General features: G+C 38.3%; 1 pseudogene; it reads right to left on the reverse strand.

The window, feature by feature from the left end:
- Window positions 1–5,929: 5,929 nt before the first annotated feature.
- On the reverse strand, window positions 5,930–6,665 carry LOC148038771 (uncharacterized; annotated as a pseudogene).
- Window positions 6,666–19,548: the final 12,883 nt, after the last annotated feature.

Below are 19,548 nucleotides of genomic sequence, written 5' to 3' on the forward strand. Positions count from 1 at the left end.
ACTAGAGCAATGTAGCTTATCCATGAGAGATTACATAAATAAAAAATTTAACTTGATAATGTATGTCAAAAGTGTTAGTGATGACACCAAGTTGCATATGTATGGATTAGAGCCCAATTCATTTGTTGATGTGATGCCACAAAAGCACACCACACTTTTCCAAGCAATAGAGTTAGTTGAAAGGCATGCACACAAATACAAGAAAGGCATTGGATTTTGGCCCAATTTTGGATAGAAAAGATTTGTAGCTAGACAAAGCCCTCAAGGAGGTGCTGATGGGGGGAGTAACATGCCGTATAGTAGTCCAAAAATACCCACTTACCCACCACTTAATGCCTCAAAATAGTAGCCAAGTTTTAGGGCAAAAAATAACACAAAACATGTTGATAATAGGTCAAAGAATGCTTTACCCCAAGGCAACCAATGAGGCAAAAAATTTATCACAATGGATCTCTTTAGAAGAGAGCACAAGAAAAATGGCTCATGTTTTCAATGTGGAAAAAGTACACCAGGGATCATGCATCAAAATGTACTTATCAAAGGGCTAAGCTCAATAGTACATATGACGAAGATATGGATGAATAAAATGAGGATATGGATGCTATGGTACATGTTGATCATGAGGACTATGATGAGGATATATGTCAAGAGCAATTATATGATCCCTTGGATGACTTACCGTTTGACCCAAATGGATGCTTGCCTCATGACATAGGTGTAAATGCTTTTACCATACCCCCACATGTTGCCAATTCCATATGCTTTATTTCTATGGATTCATGGACGGGCTCTAGGAGTCCAAGCACACTATGAATACAATGGAGCATAAATGGGATACATGTTTTTATTCTTGTGGATAGTGGTAGCACTCACAATTTTGTGAATAAATCATCTATGGATCATTTGAGATGCTTTCCCATTGAATTACAAAAACTCTTAAGCATGCAAACAATAAACGATGATGAGGAAATTAGCACTTCAATATGCTCTAGAGTACCATTATGCTTGGTTGAAAATTATGTGTCATTTTTGGACTTGGTTGCACTTCATATGGGCCCCGTTGATGTTGTTTTGGCTGTGATTGGTTGATGCACTTGGGAAATATTGCCATGGATTTCTCTCATCTTTACATTGAGTTTTTTATACATGGACAACACATATGCTTCGAGGAAATTCATGATAATGCAAAATTTCAGTTGATTACAACCAAGAAACTCAAAAGGAAATTCAAGAAATAGTCACAAATATTTGTATTACATTTGAATAAAGAAGTTACAGATCACTCCACTACTTTACCTAAGAATTCAGCATTGAAAGATCTCTTAGATGAGTACAAGGATTTATTCCAAATTCTTACAACCCTCTCGCCTAATAGACAGGTGGATCGCCCCATTGACTTGGAGCCCCATTCAAATATAATGAACAAGCTACCTTGTAGGCTCTCAAAGCGTGAATGCGAAGAAGTTGCAAACCAAGTTAAGGAGTTGCTTGAGATGGGGTTCATTGAGCCAAGTTCTTCTCCTTATGTATCCCCCATCCTGTTAGTCAAGAAGAAAGATGGTTCTTTCAAGATATGTATTAACTATACAAACTTGATCAAAAGGATAATGTTGTGTTTGATTCCCTCTCTTGTATGTGGGCATACAAAATGAGCAAATAGTTACTTACTCTCCTAAATATATCCCTTGTGACTCCAACTCTTGGCCACTTTCGGGATTCAATGATTGCATCCAACTTTCACACGTGTTATTTTGTTATGAGAGTGGCAACAAAACTCAAGGGGTGGTACTAGTGTCTTCAGCCAACAATGAAAGGACCCACCACATAGGTGGAGTCTAAAGACTCTGCACAAGCAACACAAGTCTCCAAAACATGGATTGTGTTGCCTTCATCCACAAATTGGGGTCTAGGAAACAATGCGAGCCTTCTGTCTCCCTTCAATTGGGCAATCAATATTTTAGCAAAAGTGCTTTGGGCTTGAGCCTCTTGACTCTCAACCATGAGAAAATCACATTCCAGTTGCAGGACAAACATGAAAATGTCATTAGTAAAGAGTACCAAACTATACCAATATCATTAAAAAGCACCAAAAGACAAATCACAATGTACCAAAATATACATATAATATACCAAAATGTTTCAAAAAGTATCAAAATGCACAAATAGTTGGGTGCAAAATGCACTATAATGTTTACAATAAAAGTTTGCAAAAGTACTAAATAGTACCATGGAATACCAATCAATATTTGATATTCAAAAATAAAAAGGACCAAACAGTACTAAAAATATCGAAAAGTACCAAGCGATGGGGATCCTTTGCCAAGCGATGGGGGCCCTATGAAAAAGTTCACATAAGGGTCACCACCAAAGCAATGGGAGGCCCTTTGCTAAGGAAAGGGGGATCCTCTACTAAGCAATGGGGAGCACCAAGTAATATTTGATATTTAAAAATATAAAAAAGTATCAAATAGTACTAAAAATACTAAAAAAGTACCAAGTCATGGGGGTCCTTTCCTAAGCAATAGGGGACCCTTCGCCAATCAATGGGAGTACCAAAGAATATTTAATATTCAAAAATATCAAAAAGTATCAAACACTATAAAAAAAATACTAAAAAAGTACCAAGAAATGGGAGTCCTCCACCAAGTGATGGGGGGTTCTTTAAAAAAGTTCACTTGAGAGTTACCACCAAGTGCTGGATGGCTCTTTGCACCACAATGAGGGGCCTCCCTTGCTTTGTGGTGACAAAGTGATGGATCCTCCACCATAGTGAGAGGCCTCCCTTGCTTGGTGGTGACCCATATGATAATTGGTGTACATTAGGGTCATCACCAAGCAATGTCCCTAGGGGCCCTCCACCCTAATACAGTGACCCATAAGGTATTCAATGTACATGGCAGTTGCCATCAAGTGATATGGGTACCCTCCATCATAGTAAGGGGCCTCCCTTGCTTGGTGGTGACCCATACGACATTTAAGGCACATGAGGGTTAATACCAAGCCTAATATACCAAAATTTTTCAAAATGCGCAAAACTATTTTGATGAAAATTGTTAGATTATCAAAGTGGCAACATGGGAAAGTGTGCACAAGCGAGAGAAGAGAGATCAAAGTACAAGAACAAAACCTTGCTTAGTAAGTTGCTCACAAGTATAATTGGGGTACTCTCTCACACTTTGAGAGTGACCCTTGGCCTATTTAAATAGACTTTGGATGGCTAGGATTAGGGTTTCCCTTGCCCTCCAATCCATTCACACTTATCTACCCTTATCCACCCTTGGATATAGTGGGTTCATATGCCTATCTCTCAACATCCCCCTCAATGCCAAAATGGCATTGGATTACAAGACATATTAATGCGCCCCCCCAGCACCCCCCCCCCCCCCCAAATGGGATGCCTTTATAAATTAGGCTACAAGAGTACTTATAGGTAGACGATTTATAGATTTAGAAGAGTCGATCATCAAGTGCTGTGGTGACATAGTTGGCCTCCAATTCTTCTAGTATTTTAAGGGTGGTAGGACATTTAATAGTGATATGCCCTATCTTCTTACATTTGTTGCACTTCATTTTGTCAATATATTTTTTCCAAAGGTTGCTTACAATATGTCCCTTTTTATTGCAAAAGGAGCATTTAGTGGAAACCATATGAACCATGAGTTGATCATGGCCTGTTGAAGTAGATGCATAACTAGTGTTGCCTTCTTTCTGATTTCTTTTCTCCTCATCCAAACAAGATTAGATGGTGCTTTCAAGGTTAGATTAGGAATATTTGTAAGAGTAGTTGCAAGGATTGGGGACACTTTCTTTACAACTTTCAAGAGAATGGCAATGGCAACTTCATCATGAATTGGAGCTTGAAATGAGGATAGTTGTGCCATGAGCCCCTTCATATGATCCTTGCTTACACTCTAGGCTAAAATAATGATGAGGAAAAATTTAGAGTTCTTTCCTCTAGTACCATAAATCTTTTCAAGCTCATCCCATTTCTCCTTGGCAGTGGAGAGTTGGTCAATGTGATGAATCAAAGATTCATCCATATGAAGTATGATTATGACTTGGACTCTTTCATCATCTTCTACATTGGCAATGTTGGATGGATCAATAACTTTGGCCTCTTTCATGAAGGGCCAATAACCCCGCTCCATCATTTTGTACTTCACTAATACCTGCCATGGATGAAAGTCTTTTCCATCGAACTTATGAATTTGAGGTCTGACATTGGCATAGGCCATGACCATGATAGGAAGGTTTTATTGATTAATGGCACCATCTAATCCTTTACACAATGGCCAAAAAGTGCAGAAGCAAATGAATGATGTTTACAACAAATGTGATTGATATTCAACAAGATGAGATAAGAGATGATGAAAATGGTCTATATAGTAGAGCTAACACATAGATTTACAATGGTCAAAATGAGATGATGATACTTGAGCACTTAATGAACATGGTTAAGGTCATAAAACTTTCAAATTTTGAAAGTAACCAGCAAGAGTAACCAACAAATTTAGTATTAGTGCTAAGAAGCACTCATTGCCAATCATAGGTGAAGCATTTTGACATTAAACCACTTGCATATTGGCTTGAGGAATCACCTTTGGTTAAAAAGCTCTAAACTTGGAGTCTTCTAATATGCAAAGAAATACATAGAGGATTAATCAGTGATTAAAATCATTGTTAAAGATTTTGTGAGAATAAAACTAAAAAAGGACCAAGCTTTGAAGCTTTGGCTATGGCTGCATGTTTGTTGTTGTTGCAAATACACAATAGGGTTTTGCTCTCTGTGAGCAATAGAGATGAAATTTTAGAAAACCCTCTAAGATGGAGATAGCCCACTTGGGGGTCTACAAATGCCCTATGAAAGTTCCTTCAATGGGGCTCACTAGGGAGAGTATTTACAGGTTACCTCCCTTGCTATGAAAACTATGCAAGATTCATTAATTTCATCAATATCGGCCTCCTGCGATCATATTGTCATGCTTTGTCATGCCATGTTGCTGTACCTTGAGCAAAGGAAGAGGTCTATAGAAGAAACTAGGGCTTGATATTATCCGTTTTGCTCTCCCTAGGTCCTCCATTAAAGGTGGGTATGGTAGATAGCAATGGAGATTAAGAAGTACGATGAAGAAATGAAACACTCATATGCACTTAGTGTGAGATAGAGTTGGAAGAAGCTTGCTGGATTAGAGATAGCTCTGATACCATGTTAGAATATTAGAGTGGCAGTAATAGAAAGTGTGCTTAAGAGGGAGAAGAGAGCTCAAAGTGTAAGAACAAAATCTTGCTTAGTAAGTTGCTCACATGTACAACTTGGGTACTCTCACACACTTTGAGAGTGACCCTTAGAATTGTTTAAATAGCCTCTTGAAGGCTAGGATTAGGGTTTCCCCTACCCTCTAGTCCATTCACACTCACCTACTATTATCCACCCTTGGATACACTGGGTTCACATACCTATCTCTTAAGAAAAATGTACAAAAAATACCAAAATGTTCTAAAATGATCGAAAATTTTCAAAAGGCACCAAAATAAATACAACACTAGGCCAATAGAGCGTAGTAGCTACCAAAAGAAAATAATGCCAAAAGATTAGGAAAAAATACATGTTGAGCTTCCACCTCCTCTTGGGCAAGAAGCTACAAATCCTTAGTGATTCCAAGTTGATAGAGCACACACTCCATGCATTCAGATTGGCCTCCACTTCTTTTAGCTCTTAAGCATTGGGTGGACCTTGCCAATGTAGCTCCTTCAGGCGTTGCTCAAACATGGTAATGTTGTCCTTAATTCTCTTAGCCATGGCATTGGAGCCCTCAAACCTCAACAAGCTCTCCTTTTGCTAGAGAGATGCCCTCAGCTCGTGTAACCTGCTCAACTTCTCCATGCAGCTTGTCAAAATCCTCTCAACAACACCTTGCAAACAAAAAAATTAATCTAGTTCAGAAGGTCCTAACTTGAAAACGTAATCCTCTTCAATGCACATGTTGCTTGCACCCTGTGTACACTTGGTCTTTTTGTTGGACCCATGCAAGCCACCATGAAATAGGCCGTCTTTCTTCTCCAATTGTCTTTATTTCCTAGCCCTCTAAGCTTGCTTTTGCACATGTCTAGCATGGCCACCCCAAACTTTGCCCATGCAATCTTATGCATAGGAGGGTCTTCTTTTGTAGCATTACACCTCTCAAACGTGTAGCACCTAGCAAAATTTTATGTGATCTCCCCATACAATGGGGGATCCTGATAAACGTTGTGGAAGAGCAGTCTTAGCAGTCCTCCAAAAATTCAAGCTGTAGATGGTTTAGGTATATATTGGCATTCTTTTAATGCTGTAGCTTGAACACTATGAGCCATTGTTTGTCATGGAGATCAACATGAATCAAGTCCCAATCAACCTTCCCCTCAAGACTTAGGCCATACTCCTCATGTAGTTCTTGTGATGTAAATCAAATTTTATTGAGTAATGGGTATTCATCCCTTTTGTTTTTCCCTACAATGCACAACTATCTAAATAGTTGCTACATGGCATTCAAAATTCATCCTATAACTAACTATACGTGACCATGCAAGTGATGATGTGATTCCCTAATCCTTGTTACTGACCTATTTCACTATTGATATGAAGTATTTTCTGCGGTCTCACCAAAGAGATCATCTATCCTCTCCATTGTTGGAGCAACGACTGTGGGGCCCACCCTCGATGCATGTTTGTGTTGGTGGCCTCATAGTTGCTAGAAAAAATGGAACCCTGAAAGCCTGAAGCTTTACACCTTCAGCTGGCATAAAAGATGCTAGGAATCAGAACCCTCGGTACAATAGTCCTCACTGAGCAAGAAGAATAGACCACGAAGCAAGGAGAATATACCTAAAAGAATAAGAACTGGAGGAAGCCCAATCATTGCATGGAAATTTAACAGTCTAACACATGGGTAGCCATGTCTCTATGTGAGCTTTGAAGCCCTATCATTACATGGATATTTGATACTCTAATCTAATCACGTGAGTAGTTGCGTCTCCATGCAAGCTTCATTTGTTTCAATTTTCTATATGCCATTTAAATTCCAACTTTGTGTTACATATGTTTCTTTAGTGTTAGGATTTGACATGTAGCCCTACTTTTCATGACATACTTTCTTTTGGACCTTGTTGTTCCCACTCGCATGGTGAATTCAAACCTTGCTAATCGATAGGTTGGAGACCCTTGGATGGACGTCCATCAAATCCTAAAGTTCAAAGACATAAAAAGAGATACAAAACTCCCTCTAAGTTTGCAAAAAAGAACCAAAGGGAAAAACTAAAGACAGGTACAATCCTTGCAAAATAAAATCAAATATTAGATGTGATAGAGGTTTGCAACATCTTGAAAAGACCAAAGCATTTCTATCCAACCAAATATGCGAGAGGTATATTGCCCTCATGCATGTCCATTGTAGAGGTAAGAGGCTGTTTGCACAACAGTAGCTTGAATAGATCATTTTGCTTGCTCATTGGGGGACCTTGAGTAATAGATGAATTTTAGAACCGATTTTAGAGTGCAAAAGTGGTTTGAAAGGAGCCATAAAAGAGGTGTTTTTGGCAAAAAATGGAATGCAAGGAGCTAGAGTTTTTCTAGATGCATTTTGACGTCGGGAATCCAAGGCAAGTGTCCATTGATTAGAGTCCATTTGAACCCCCATTTAATGGCCACAAGGTTTGTTGTTATGAAGGATCTACCTAAGCTAGAATCCGGAAAGCAAGTGATGGAGGCTAGGCTAATAGATTTTGATGCCAAGAAGCTGCTTGTCCAGCCAGATTGCGAATCTGAGGTCGTCTACCCCTCTGTTTGGCTCAAAACCACTTGTGAGAGAGTGTGAACACTTGAGGATGAACTAGTTTTTTTGTAAGTTAGAGCTTAAGCTTGATTAAAAGAAGCATACAACCAAAAAACATGACCAATAGGGGAGGGGAAGGGGCACCATTTTTTTGGCGACCCTCAATCCATTAAAAAATTATTTTTCTCTGTTCGTTCGAGTTAGGCTTCATGCTCTTGGCCATGGATTTCTTGAATTCTTCACTCGCATCGTGAGAAACAGTAATCAATTTGATGCATTGGATGAAAATATAAAAATTCAATCTTTCTATCTCCTCTTTTTCTCTCACCATAAATGTGGTTTATATGGGCTGAGAGAATAAGGGGGAATAGGTGCTAGTTCATGATAAGATGCGAGAGATGGACCAAGAAAGTGCAAAGGAGGCATCAACGACTATACAAAAGCATTAGCGGCTTCTCGTTTTTGAAATACGATGCATGCATATGCATATTATAGCGTAAGCATATTTTATTGAATTTTTATGATGAATATTTCATTCTTATGATGGAAAATGATTGAATATGCTTGAATACATTTGAAATTATAGAGTATTTAGTAATCTCCGACAATTCATATAATGAAAATCAAAACCGTAAAATCCATAATGTGAGATTTAGTAGAAAAACGACAATTTCATGGATTTTTATGGTTTGAATGGTGTTTTTAAGGAGTGATATTGAATATAATGCTAAATAAAAATCCATATAAGCTTTATAAATCTAAAAAGTAGAAAAATAAAAAATTAATATTGAAATAAATGATGAAAATTTATGAAAAATATATTTTTGATGGAAAATTTAGTTTAAGAGTGAGAAAAATTACTAAAAATTAAGAAAAGATCCATGAGTGTATAATGGATGTAGAGCATGAGGTTTGTCTCAAGCTACATCCATTTGTGTGTTAAAGTGGTCATTTAGAGGAAGTTTTTATGAAAAAAATATTGTGAAACATGGGAAACACCCTACATAATAAATGAATACATGAAAAAGCGGAATTGCCAAGAATTTTACATGGAAATATAAGTACTTGTGCATTAAAATGAAGCATATAGGGTTCATTTAATATTTTTAAAGGGACAATAGCACATGTTAGTCCAGTATTGTTTCTAAGCAATAGAGCAATATGTTAGAAAGGAAATCTTTGAAACAATATTTTTCACACGACATGTTGGCTAATTTGTGGTTAATTTGTTTAAGCATTATATGGCATTTGACCTTTGCATTTGCATTCTTGTATATGGAATCAAGAAAGAGGAAGTCTCATGGATGCATTGCAATTGGTTGTTAAAACTATTGACCAACGATAAGAGTGTGAGGATCCTTGAGTTGTAGGATAGTACGATTTTCTTTAGACACTCTTATATGAGGAAACAAAATTTGAGAAAGAGCCTTTATGGCCTTAAGCAGGCAACACCTAGGGAATGGTACCATACATTTGATACTTTTATGCATTGGCACAGACATAGCCATAGTGCTATGGATCCGTGTTTATGAAGAAGACTCATGATGGTAGCCTTATGATTTTGGTACTCTATGTGGATGATATACTTATTGTTGGAGAGCTCATGATGAGCTTGATGCCTTGACAACCTAGCTCAAGAAGACCTTTGAGATGCAGGATATGGGACATGCCTTACATATTCTTGGGATGTGCATCACATGTGGTCTCTCTAAGGGGTCCTTCACTATCACATGAGTGTGTTGGCAATGTGGCCCATAAGGAGTGAGAGAGAACAACTCGTATGAGCCCACAACTTGTACAACCACCATTGGAGAAGGCATTAGTAAGGTTTGGCATAAACGATTTGGCCACATAAGATTCAGTATCATCAAAGAAATGCAAAAATACACATGTGAAGTTTTTTTGATGGAAAATAAATAAATAAAGTCATTTCTAAAATGAAGCAACAATCAAACAAAGATTCCTCTAGAGCTAGTGCACGTAGATCTCTATAATACGATGAATACTCATATTTGGGAGAATCTTTCTATTTTATGCTACTTATCAATGACTATAGTAAAAAGATATACGTGCATTTCAAATTGAGATAAGGCTAAAGCTTTTAGTAAGTTCAAGAAATAGTATAAGCTTAAGGAGAATGAAAGTGGCAAGAAGGTGAAAATATTCTCTAGTGATCCAGTGATCCAAGAGAGTTCACTTATTATTTTGCTAATACTTGAAGGAGAATGCTATCAAGTACTGATGTCATGTGTCCATGAGAAACAAGAAAAGCCTCTAGCTATGCAAGAACCACAAAATTTTTATTTCATTGATTGCATGCCCCCTAAAGGATGCATTGATTTTTGTAAACTAGGCTTTACTTTTGTTATGCTAGGCCAAATTTTTTAACACTCATTTTGTAAGGTTTTCATAACACACTAAATAATCCCTTGTCCAAGATTGTATTATCTTTGACAAGTCAAAAGTGGGAGAGTTAGTAATCATGTATGTTTCTTCTTACTCTTGCCCTAGCACATTCATCTCTGATAAGTTTGAAGTGCAAGGGTTGGCAATCATGTATGTTTGTTCTTGCTCTTACCCTAGCACATTCATGGGATATGGGTTATGTGAACCTTCACGTGCAATCTCTTCTCTCCATTATACTTGGGGGTCATTTCCCCTCTTGTTACAATAACTTCCATACCAAAGGTTGGGTCTATATACTTTTGCACTATCATTGTATACTGCATGGCAAAGGTTTGTTTCCATAAACTTTAAGATGCAAGGAGATTAAGCAAGAAGAGTGTTGTCAACATAATTGGTTCATGAAGATAAAAAATAAGGAATAGAAGCCTCATAACATTGATACAAACCAATGTACATATTCGGAGATTCAACATAGCTCGAATAAGCCATCAACAAAAATTAGGGTAGATTCGAGTGCAAAAACTGGGTTTAACAATCAATGCCTTCATTTTTTCCTTCCCCTAATATTTACCTTTCAAAGGAAACCTTTGAGAAGGCTAATTTGTAGTAAGTTTTAAGACCCTCTCTTATATAAGGTCTAAAGTTTTTCACTCCTTCATGACCACCAAATGAACAAAGTATTGAAATACTTACACAATAAACTTAATAATTTCTCTCTTCTACAATGTTGGTGTAGCACTTCAAGACTAACCAAGGTTTCTTTCCCATTGAGCAATTCTCACATGTTCAAATCCCCTTATGTTTTTAACCAGTCTCGAAGAATTCATTTGTTGCGAGTATTTGTAGCATTGTCACGTGTGTTGATTATGGAAAGGAGATAAGGAAGGACCACATGTTGCTTATTCTCTTACAAGATAAATGCATGTTCTATGGACTCTAAGTTGTGAAGAAGGTTCTTCTTTTGAAGTTTTTTTACAAGTATTAATATTCAAGGAAAACAAGATATTGTCTTTTGTGACATGTAAGTAGGAGGGAACATGAGTTTGTTTGTTGAGTATTGGAACCCCAATCATGAATACATTTCTATGACTCTCATGTTGTCCATTCCCTATTTGTTTATCAAGGATTAGACTAAGAGATCTCTTTTTCCAAGTGGAAGTTTTCGATAAGGTATTTTGAGTTGTTTTCTTATTTTTTTTCAATATTGTGTTCCTTGTGTGATTGGTATTTCCTTAGAGGGTGTTAATGAAGTTCGATATTGATGCAACATGTAACTTGGACATAAGAGTTATCGTTCTTGGTTGTTTTGGCAACCAAGAAAGGTTTTGTTTTGAACATACATAAGTACAAAGGTGTCATAAGTGTTTCCACTTCAAATTTCTTTGTTCTCTCTTACTTTCTTGCCCAAATAAAAGGCTTGTGAAGAGTGAAGGAAGAGGCATATCCTTCTTTCAAGGTTTGTATTTTCAATAAGTTGAGAACTTCTTAGAGATTAGAGTTTCCTTGCAAGAGTAACAATGTTTCTCTAATTGAACATAAGTTGCAAAATCTTGTCTTGAGAATTTAGACTTTGTTGCCTTGAGCAATAAGTTGTGGAAGAGGATTTGTTTTGATTAGGCATTGAAGCAATACCCTAAGCTATTAGATGGATTTTTTCTCAAGAACCCTCATTCTTGAATAACTCATCCAAAATGTTGTTGCTAATAGTTTCTCTTGGTCAAAGCCTTTAACTCTACTAGTGCTCCATTTTCTCTTTTTGTCAAGTTGTGGTGGTGGGTTTTCCCTTTCACTACTTGCACACTTGCAAAGCCTACACTCCAAAGAAAAATGGATTGGTGGAGTGATGCAACTATGATGCCATGGAGATGGTACAAAATATGCCAAAGGGAAAATGATTATCAAATACCTTTTAAGATGAAGCAATCAACAAAATAGAATAGATACTCAATCAAAGCTACACTAAGGCCCTAAAAAGAAAAACACCTTAGGAGACCCACTTTTGTAAAAAGCTCTGTAACATGCCTATGTCACGACACGTTTTAGTAGTCCATCGAGTTTTTGATCTAAAAGATGCCGCTTGGCACTCCCATGGAATGCCATAAGGTTTGTCAGTTGGCGACTCTCAAGTCTACTTCGCAACGAAACCTATCGGCCAACCCTCTTAGGATGGTCCTGAATCTTTATGGGTTTCTGATGGTCAAGTCATTCTACATCCTTCTAGTATCTCTCTTCAGACGATCTACTTTGCGTAGAGCATCTAAACTGAGGCGGACTCATATCACACTTGGTTCAAAGAGAATGGGAAACGAGAGGGATGCATCGCTCGATCTCTCTACTCGTAGGGTAAAGTCCCATTCCGGTCCCCCTAAAACAATATGAGCTAGGATTCTATCCTACATTATCTAAGGTTAATATGTCATCGCGATTTGAATGTTGAGAAGCCTCCCAGTTATTTGGGACCATCCTTGTCGTAGGATGGACATGTTAGGGGTTTTCCCACTTGCTTCCCTTGATAGCTTTATTTTCTTACTTATCTAAGGATACATTAGTGGTAACACATACAAGCAACTTCGTTAATTAACCCGTTAGTCACATGTTCCTTTACATAATTTTATGCACTGACACGAAAACAGATCATATAAATTTCTTGAAAGTAAATTTTATATTAAAATTTAACTGAGATACAAATCCCATCCATAGGACGATTCTCGCAATCCATAAGGATTTGTCTTATTTTTCTCCAAGTTTCTGCCCTTGCACTAGTATCAGGGCCTCGAGATTCCTTCGCGAGTCACGTAGACCATTTGAGTAGGATCCGGAGGCAGGCGATTTATAGCCAAAGTCCCCCCTGGCACTTGAGCATCCTTCTACAAACATATATTTCTACAAAGAGACCTCCCACGATGGGTTCAATCCACATTCTTGACATAATTATCAAAAACCCCCATTGGATAGGGTTGGTAGCTAGTTGGGGGTACCCAACACGCCTTTCTTGGGTGTTTCAACTTAAATCCAATTTGAAAGATTTTCTTCTTATCAATTCCTTTGTTAGATGACTCCTTTTCCAAACAGGTGTTCCTAAAGTACAAATACAAGCAGAAGTGCACAATATGTACTAAACAATTCTTTGTTTTCTCTGCCGAAGGAAAGTCCAATTTGATGCGATAACATCTAGTCTCGGCTTTATCCCCGTTATGTTCTAAGATTTCCAAAGATAACCTAATTTAATTTCCTCATTATTTTGAATGAAGGAGTAACCTTGCAATGTTGATTGCAATTTGGGACATTGGTTCCCTACAACAAACCCTTACGTATTAATTTGAACTAGGGTTTATCGTGTAATTCATAAAGTTACTTAAGGACTTTGAATTCCTTTCAGCTTCAAGCAAGATGGGCCTTGAGAAGAATCCTTGCAACTTCTAACACTTTAGGGTTTGTGACTTCCTAGGAAACCCTATGTATTCTATCACAAGTTCACAGTCTATGTTTTGTGAGATGTAATAGGATTTCCTATTATTTCAACCAAGCAAACGGATGCGGATGCATAAAATCTATATGGCTTAATTGCAATTTAATGCGTATTCTTGAAACTTTATATATATATATATATATATATATATATATATATATATATATATATATATATATATATATAAGCATTCAATTTCCATGCAATTTAACGGCTTCTAAGTGTAATTCTAATCGATCACCTAAGATGAATGCGATGAACAAAATTTTCCTAGTACACTCATTATCTCAAAATATGCTCAATTAAGTTGGGATAATTAATGTAAACATTATTTTCTCCCAATTTCTTTTCCCTAATACAATGGGGTACACTTGATTCATAAGAGATGCGTTTTTCGTAGTTGTGGTCCCTTGGTTCTCGCGGTCCCGTTGGTTGTGGTAGGAGTTTCAACATTTAGAGAGATCTTTCACTTGGGGGCCATCATCTTCAAGTGGATTCGAGAGATAAAGAAGGATGAATGGTTTTGAGATGGGAGAGTGTAAGAGAAGATGGCTTAGTTGAAGAACGAGATAGGGGGAATTGAGCTAACTCTGTCCCTTGTAGCCTCTCGAGGTAACTCCTATCTCTCTCTCTCTCTCTAAGGCTCCTTCTCGCAATCTCTTGGAGGGGTATCCTTCTACCTCCCTCTCTCTACCTCTCTCTTGTAGCCTCTCGGGTTCTCCTCAGGTCTCTCTAATTGCTCCCCATGTCTCATATTTATAGTTAAACAAGAGAAGAAGGGTTGTGGTTGAGAAGAAGAGCTCTTTATGGAGGGAATTTTGGAAAAATAAGCAATCTGATGCTCAAATCACAATTCTGATAGTTTCGTTGGCTTCGAAAGGGGGGTAAAATTACTAAGACACTTGGTTAGAAATCTTCCAAATCACTCATTTTTCTTTTCCCTGTTCGAAGTGCTGTTTACTGACTATAAACTACTGCGATCGCGACATGACGACTTCACCAATCCTTCTTTTTTTGTATTAAATCTTCAAAACAAGCTAAAAAAACCACTTGCTTTTTTTACATGACATCCTGTTCTAAAAATCTCCATAGCTTTTTAGGATATTTACAATAAGTAATATTCAAAATATCTAAAATATGCTAGTTTTGCCCAAAATCTAATATTTTTGGACCATCCATACTATACACATTAACACTAGTGATTAATATAGCTCATAACTCTCGTTCACGTTGTAACTTCCATCAAGGGTGGCTACAACCCTTGTCAATCCGGAAAAAATATCGGATTATGACTCTCGATTTTTTAATATTTTTAATTAAATAATTTTTTAAAGTTATTAATATCAATTAGTTTTTACTTTAGTTAGTAACCTTACTAACTTATTAATTGACTAACTAACTTTCGAATTAACCAACTAATTTTTAACTGCATGAAAGTATTACAAGCTCCTAATCTCCTATTTTTAGAAGATTTGGATGTAAGTGTTTTGTTTTATGTTTTTCTTGGGTATATCTAAGAATCAAAATCTTATACCTTGTATGACTATGAAACGATGTAGGTAGTGGTGGCATTTATGGAGCAACCACACGTCGTGGAGAAGAAAGAGTCTCTATCTTATCATGAAATAAGGAAGTAACCCACCTTATGCATGTACCAAACACTAAAGTTTTTGTAAAAGACTAGGAGTTCTCAAATGATGAAATTCTTTAATCATAATGATCTACTTTGGTGTTACAAGGACATGCCACTTTCCCAAGTAGGCAAAGTAGCTCTTTGATGAGAAGAATGATGAGAAAATTTTACCCCCTATAATTAAAAAGAAATATTAAAGAGGTTAGAAAAGAAAAATAAGGGCTTCTAAACACATTATTTGTAATTCTCCATTACTTAGTTTATTTTAATAAAAAATGTGCGTATACATTCTAAAAATTGATTTATGTTGAAAACAAAATAATAAAGATTGCACATTTGAAGATAATTGGTGAGGTATTATATGCTAGTTCATGGAAGGAAGGCTTGGGAAACCCTCCCAAGAAAAGCTTATTAAAACTATGTTTGTAGTATAGAACAACCAAAAGAACTAGCCTAGTGGATAGGCACTTGGCAGTTAAGTGCACTTGGGTGACGACACTGCTGAGATGGGTGACCTCCCCGAAGATTTTTCTACAAGCTAGTAGGAGCTTCTCACGTGCAGCCAATGGCGCCAATGAAGCCTTTGTAGCCCGTTGCCAAGAATGCCAAGGCCAAGGTGGGAAGGTCTATGCCTTGGTTGCCACCTTGGTCGTGAGTCTTGGAGTGACGCCGCTCGATGATGAGACACACGGTACTTGCCTATATATTTGTACATTTTTATATTCTTGTTGGGGGTAAAGGCGCCTCCTCCTAGCCGCCCGTGTATTACTATGCTGATAGTCACCGCCACTGCACATTGTAGGTGGCGGGCGCCCGTCACTGTCACTTTATTCTTTATTCTTTTAGTGACAGTTTGAATAAAGGAAGGCCCGGTCACACATTGTGACTGTTGGAGTTCCCATTTCTTGTCTCTCTTTTTCTTGCTCTTGCTCTCCCGACATAGCTCTCGAGTGCAAGCTTCGATCCTTCTCTCCTTTCAACTGGTATCAGAGCTCGGCTTCTCGACTCTTGAGCTTGGCTTGTGGCATTCTCAGCTTCCCATTGACTCCCCACTCGCATTGGGTCTCCTTCCCGGCAACCGTAGCTCATTCTCTTGAGCTCCCGTCACTCCTCGGCTTCTCGAACTTCTCCCTAGCCTATTGAGGCACCATCAGGGCATTGAAATTGAGGTATTACTTCATTATTTCAGAGATTTATCTCAGTCCACAGGTCTAGGTAAACAGGGTTTTCACAGGTTGTGGGTAGCCATAGCTCACACCTCTTGGAGCTTCCTTCACCTGGATCTTGCTTCTAGCCTATCAAGGCTTGTTGAGGCTTGGTGTAGGCCTTCTTTGGCCCCCATTTGTGCCCGCTTTGGGCCCCATTGTTGACATATGGGATAGCAGACCCCCCCCAGCTAGCTTACGTTTTTTTTGCGCATGTTTCAAAATCTGGCCTAAAAATCACTCTTTTTGTCATATCTCGGGCATTTAGAACCCGATTCAGGCAAGGTAAGAGTCTAAGTTGGGATTTTGGCATGCTCCGGACACGATGGTGATGTCGGATTTGTCAAATTTTGATGATAGAATATTATGAAATAGATCTTAGGTCTGAGATAACATGTATTTGTATGCCTATGGCTTATGTGATGCTTCTATTGATGTCTATTGATACCGGATCACTTGTGGATGTTATGCCTCTTATGTGAGATGCATTTGGAGCTGATTTATCTCAGCCATTGACTGTTTTGAACAATCCTAGATCTGACCAAAATAGGGAAGCCATGTGTTACTTCAATTTTATGCTTACAAGTCTTGGCATTTGATGCCCGATTATGCCCGGTTGGTGCCTATACATACGGGAATGTATGCCTATGGTTTGCCTATGGATTTGAGCTTGGATTGAGCACTAATTTACTCAGTTTATAGATGTTATATGCTACTGGAAACTTCAGGACTGAAGCTATTTATGCTACAGTTGGGTTATGCCTATTGGTCACGGGGTGCTCCCGGCTAGTCGGTATGATGTCATGATGTATTTGGACTATGCCACATGTCTTGTTTATGCTCCGAAATGCTTTTGAGTTGATATTAGAGCTCGATTTGGGTTTGACTGTCACTTCTTTGCAGCTGGCATTTTATCTATGACATGGTTTATGCCTAGGATACCCAGTACGGGTTATGATGTCTTGGTGAATGCTTTATACTTTCGCTGTGGATGGCAGTTGTTTGAGCTCATCTCGACATTCATTTGAGTATTTCCTTGAGTAGTTGGACATTGACTTGGATTTTTCCGTTACGACTTGCCTTTTTTCCATTACAACCTTGGATGCTATTGAGGCATTGTCTTAGTTACCTATCTTTGGTACTCTGACTTGGTTTGATTGAGTTGTTGAGATCGTTTATCCGCCTTTTGTGCCAGTGGGAGCATCTTATATGCTTGACCGACATTGAGCAGGAGGTTTATGCTATTTGAGCATTTTGCAGATATTTGAGACTTTGGGATCTCTTACACTTACATGTTTCATGGTTCATGCACTGATATCTTGGAATTGCTTTTGACATGAGCTTGGGCTTTGTACTCTTGTGAGCATACACCTACTGGTGTCAGGTCTTGCCCAGTGTTATGTATGCTTTGCCCTACTGTCTATGGGGTATGCCTACTCACTAACGGATGCTTTGGTGACATGTTTGGGTGTTTGCTCAGGGTCTTGATGACTGTTTGGTGCTAATTTATGCCCGTTTATGGCTGGTCATGTCTTTGGTCAGAAATTGACTCTCACAGTACCCTGCTGTCATTTATTACAGCAAGCATATAACTCCAGATAGACATGGATTTTTCATGCTAAAATATTCTGAAATGATGTACTTTCACTATTACTTGGTGGGTAGCAGCTTTGGTTACACTTTTCTCGCCATTTTCTCTCGATTTTAGTGATTTTTTGGTCATTTTCTACAGTAAACAACAAGTAGTTTTGAACTGTTTGCAATCTCCTAGCCTGCATTATGGTGAGTTCATCCACTGATCATGATATTTTCAACATCACCAAGCTTGATGGTATGAATTACTCTTATTGGAAGAGCCAGATTTGGTAGGTGTTGGTGTAGAAATCGCAGATCACACCTTTGAGGTTGAGCGGGCATCCGCTTGCAACTATGCCAGATGAGGAATGCTTGAGCTTGATGAGTTATGCAAGTCCACTATTGTATTATCTCTCACAGAATAGGTTCATTACAATGTATTTGAGGAAGAACAGAGTGCATGGCAGTTGTGGGATAAAATCAAGTATCTTTATGACAAGAAAAGTCCAGCGAGTCAGATGTATTGGATAAAGCAGCTTATGGATCTGCGCATAAAGGAGAATGTGACCATGTCTGCTCACTTGAGCCAGTTCCATGCTATACTCAAGAACTTGACTTCGTAGGACATCACTTTTACAGAGGATGTCACTCCTCTTTTCTTGCTTGGTACTCTTAATGAGTCATGGGATGTATTCCATACTGCATTATGTGCCTCTACTGCTACCTTGAAATTATCTGATATTGAGAGTGCTCTTCTATAGGAAGAGGTTAATTGTAAGAATTTGGATGCCTCTCGTGTGTCGCATGCTATGACAGTTAGAGGCAGGAATGATGGGTATGGAAAGCATGGCAGTGGCAGTGGGGCTGTGGATGGGATTCTCAGAAATCTCGATCCAAATCTTGTGGGAAGTCACATAGCAAATCCCATGGCAGGAATGCAGATGTTACTTGTCACCATTGTGGGAAAAAGGGCCATATTAGGCCACAATGCCATGAACTGCGCAAAGATAAGGGGAAAGACAAAGTGCAGGATAAGTCTTTTGATCGCAGTATAGTGACTGCAAAGTCCAGTGCTAAAATTGAAGAGATCAATGTTATGCAGCCTGAGGATGTTGATGATGATGATTATATCCTTGCAGCTTCTTCGAGTGCTTCGCAGATGACAGAAATACACTCTATGTATGCACAGTGTTGGCTCTTGGACTCAGGTGCATCCTTTCATGTGACACCTTGCCGAGAGTGGTTTCATTCATATCATATTGTTTCGGGCTCTATGTGCTTGGGTGATGACAGCTCTCTTGATATTGAGGGAATTGGTGCTGTTAGGCTGTAGTTTTCTTCTGGCAGTAGTTTTGTTATGCAGGATGTACGTCATGTACCTGCTTTGACACGTAATCTCCTGTCAGCTGGACAACTTGATGATGCAGGTTATCATGTATCTTTTGGAGACTC

Source organism: Lygodium microphyllum, chromosome 3, assembly GCF_053477565.2.
Source record: "Lygodium microphyllum isolate KBCC chromosome 3, Lygodium_microphyllum_v1.1.10, whole genome shotgun sequence".
In the NCBI taxonomy this organism is placed as follows: domain Eukaryota; kingdom Viridiplantae; phylum Streptophyta; class Polypodiopsida; order Schizaeales; family Lygodiaceae; genus Lygodium; species Lygodium microphyllum.